Source organism: Triticum dicoccoides, chromosome 7B (assembly GCF_002162155.2).
Source record: "Triticum dicoccoides isolate Atlit2015 ecotype Zavitan chromosome 7B, WEW_v2.0, whole genome shotgun sequence".
In the NCBI taxonomy this organism is placed as follows: Eukaryota; Viridiplantae; Streptophyta; class Magnoliopsida; order Poales; family Poaceae; genus Triticum; species Triticum dicoccoides.
In genome coordinates, this window is record NC_041393.1 from 611,505,090 (window position 1) to 611,509,142 (window position 4,053).

At 41.9% G+C, this 4,053-nt stretch overlaps 1 pseudogene; it reads left to right on the plus strand.

The window, feature by feature from the left end:
- Nucleotides 1-567: 567 nt before the first annotated feature.
- On the plus strand, nt 568-2,628 carry LOC119339219 (annotated as a pseudogene).
- The last annotated feature ends 1,425 nt before the right edge of the window (nt 2,629-4,053 follow it).

Sequence of the window (4,053 nt, forward strand, 5' to 3'; positions counted from 1 at the left end):
CTTAGTTTTCGGAAATGCGAGGAAAATCCATCCAAAACTCATTGCGTAGTAGAAAAAACCTACTATGGCTAGAAAAAGGTGGCGATGACCAGCATAAGAAAAATTTGAAAACACAACTCTAGTTTGGTATACTTTCACTAATTATTCCCATATCACTGATTCATTTTCCCAAAATCATTCAAATAACAGAGGATCAATTTTGTGTATGTGTAAATTTGTCTTCTCGTCATTCACGCCGTGCAGAGCGGGGATACGAAGCGGCCGTCTAGGGAGTTATTACGAACTCATCGGGAACGCGATCGAGGCACGCCACGTTCACCTCCTCTTTTTTTCTTCTTCTTCTTCTTCATTAAAAAACAGGAGAACGATAAGTACTGGGCGACACTACTGCTGCTTGGCTCCTAGGATTCACTCTCAGCCGGCCGCTCAGCTTCACAACTCTTGCTTGTGCCACCATGTGCTGGTAAAAAGACGAGATATTTCCTTTCTTGATCCGTCTCTTACGTCCTGCTTTGATCACTGACTGAGTAATCACGCAGTTTCCCAGCGGAAAGGAGTTCCTCCGTGATGGCTGGGGAAGGAGGCGACGAGACGACAACGCCGAGGCGCCCCTTCGTCCCACCGGCGTCACGCTCCTCCTCGTCGGGAAGATCGGCAACGGCAAGAGCGCCACCGGCAACAGCTTCCTTGGGCAGGAGGCGTTCGCTTCCAAGCGCTAAGCGTCACGCTCTCTTGCCAAATGGAAAGCACCACGCTCAACGATGGCCGCATCGTCAAAGTAATAGACACACCAGGTAATCGACTAAGCATGCTCGTGACATGTACAGAGAATCAGAGATGATGTTTACAATCTACTCCTACTAGCAACAGATCTGATTTCTGATCAAGATTCCGTCTCTCCTGGGTGCAATTAATGTAAATGTACATTTTTTTCGTATTGGTTAATTAGGGCTTCTCAACACCGCCAGCGTCACGGTTGATGTCGGGAAAGTGGCCATGGAGTGCATGAGCATGGCAAAAGACGGGATACAAGCAGCCCTCGTTGTCTTCTCGGCCACGTCTCGCTTCTCTGAAGAAGATGCGACGGCGGTTGAGTCCATAAAGAGGATGTTTGGTGAGCGCATGGTCTTGGTTTTCACTCACGGAGACGAGGTAGGGCAGAATGAATTCAAGGAGATGGTGAGTGATGCTCCGGAGTACATGAAGGTCTGTTTCAGCTTCATATATACCGTCTCGTATTTGCACGATTCTTCGCATCAAAACGCATTTAGTGCACTCTTTGTCAAAAAAAAGTTCGGACAAAGGGTGGATTTTATTGACTCAGAATGAAACGTTGCAAGCCATTTAATCTTCGTAGGAGATGATGAGGTTGTGCCAAGATAGGGTGATCCTCTTTGACAATAGGACCAATCATTCATGGATTCAAGCAGAACAACGCAAGGTATTGCTTGATAAGGTGGACTCTATTATGACTCATCATCAGGAACATCCACTTTCAGAGCAAATTCAGCCTGTCATTAAGGTAGTCTGTTCATAACCTTTTTCTTTCTTACTTTTGAAATGAAATATAAGTTTCTTCCATTTTCATGGTTCGTTGTCGTTGTAGGTAGACCTAGAAGAGATAGAAGAGGGAGCTGGTCATAAGGTGGACTCTGTTATGACTGATCATCAGGGACATCCATTTTCAGAGCAAATGCACCCTGTCATTAAGGTAGTCTGTTTATAACCTTTTACTTCTCATTTTTCTAAATGAAATATAAATTCTTCCATTTGCATGGTTCGTCCTCATTGTAGGAAGAATCAGAAGTGAAAGAAAAGGGTGCTGATCATCAGGTAGACTCTGTTATGACTTTTAGAGGAAATGCACACTTGCATTATGGCAGTCTGTTTATAATGTTTTCCTTCTTATTTTTGAAATGAAATGTAAGTTCTTCCATTCGCATGATTCGTCCTCGTTGTAGGAAGACCCAGAAGTGAAAGAAGGAAAAAGTAACAGTAAGGGGTATTTGAAGATAACAAATCCTGAAGCTAAGCATGAGGTCTTGAAACCTTTGTATGTCCGGACGTGTGAGCACTTGGCTTATGCGGCCAAATTGGTAAGAGATTTCTAATCAAAGAACTCGGTTGTCCGTTATGCTTGTGTTCCATTCTGGGATCTTGACTTATCAGTATGTTAGCTATTTTGTACTTTTGGTAACAGAAAATTCTGAATTTTAACTGGAACCATGCCCCAAACCTACAGATAAGAGCGATGCTTTTGTGTTATGCCGATGACTGCATGTTTAAGTCTAGCTAAGAATCCATTTTCTAAAACATCTGGAGGTTGAATCAATTCTAATTTATTTTTTCAAACATTGAATGCACTGGTACAATTAAGAAACAAGATGCATTGAAAACTTGATCATAGTACATTTTGTGTGGAGGTTTTGTGACAGGACTGACTATTTAGTACTGCTGCACGGATAGGTTTGGGATAAAATTCGTCGTCTCTGGCGCAAGGTGGTCGATGCATTTACCGACCAGGTCGACACCACCAAGGAGCAATTCACAGTGAGCATTATTTCATGCTGCGTGGAGGTGCAAAGAGGATGGTGGCAGCAGAAGCCTAAGATGATCAAGCTAGATTGAGAACAGTGAGCAGTAACGTCATGCGTGTTGACGACTTTGTTTTTTGGTTGTAGCCTATGTTATTCTGTTTAAGGTATTGGGTCTCTATCGCTTGTGACAGTCTTGTGGTCGGCGTAATGCTGTTTATTTTGTTTAGGAGAAAAGTATGGTTTGTCCTGTTGAATACTTGCTGCTTATGTAATACTAGTAAGCATGAGCATGCACATGCAACGCACGTCTATATAAATATTACAACCAGATTTGTGAGGCTATTTGTGGAGGTTCGTGCTCAAAGAAGATAAGGCAGACGTGTCAGTCATGGAAGTTTGTTCTCGAGAAAGAAAAGGCCCCCATGTCGCTTGCTCGAGTGACATGAGTGGCGACCCTAGCGCCTCCCTTCCTTCCCTCCTATCTTCCTCGTTTTCCTTCCCTCCTATCTTCCTCGTTGTCATTGGAGGAAACTGTTGGGCAAATTGGTGTATGTGGTGAATTTGATATGTCGTAAAACATAGTAAGGGCCAACATGTAATGTGGATCAACATTGTACAACGTGTGGTACAATCTCTCTGTTTCATATAACAAAACCTGATAAGTCTGTTCGGTTGTAAACATGAAGATGCTTTCAAGACACTCTCCATTGGCACCATTTTCTTCAAATGCTTGGTGATAACCAGCAAGGTTTATCCCTTCCAAACGTAACCCCACACCCCACATCCTGCAAGTGAACAACTACTTTATCAAGACAACAAAGAGTATTTTGAATTATAAGCAGCAATCTAGAGCTTGCACTATTATAATTCTCTTGCTTGAAAATGATCTATGTTGATCTAAGTGAAGAAAGAAAATAGAATAGCTCGTTTGAATAAAAATAGCAGAGCACCATTGTTTTTTTGCAATTCCAGAGTGTTATTTCTTGAAATCTTGAAAATGCTTCTATTGCACATTAACAACATTGGACAATTCGTCATAAAAATGCATTATTCAAAAGAGAATGATTCAGTTCCATACAATCCTATACTGAAAAAATGCACTCTTTCGACTCATTTCCAAACCATACTGGGTAACATGAACATTTCAGTTAAAGAGTTACCACACCTTTCTCATTTGAAAATGTATCTCTTGATTCAGTATCACCACCGAGGCACCCACCATTTATACCGAATTTTTTTTAGTACCTATGAATAAGGTAAACATAATATTGCTAGGGAGTTGGAGGGCTTAATGCGATATCTCAGATGCCGCAGTACCTAGCCCTGATCCTAGTAAAGAGGGGGGGGGTCAAATTAGGCATTTCAATTAAAGAGTTACCACACCTTTCTCATTAGAAGCTATATCTCTTGATTCAGTATCACCACCGAGGCATCCATCGTTTATACCAAATTTTTTGTAGTACCTACGAATAATGTAAACATAATTTTGCTAGAGAGTTGGAGGGCTTAATGCGAT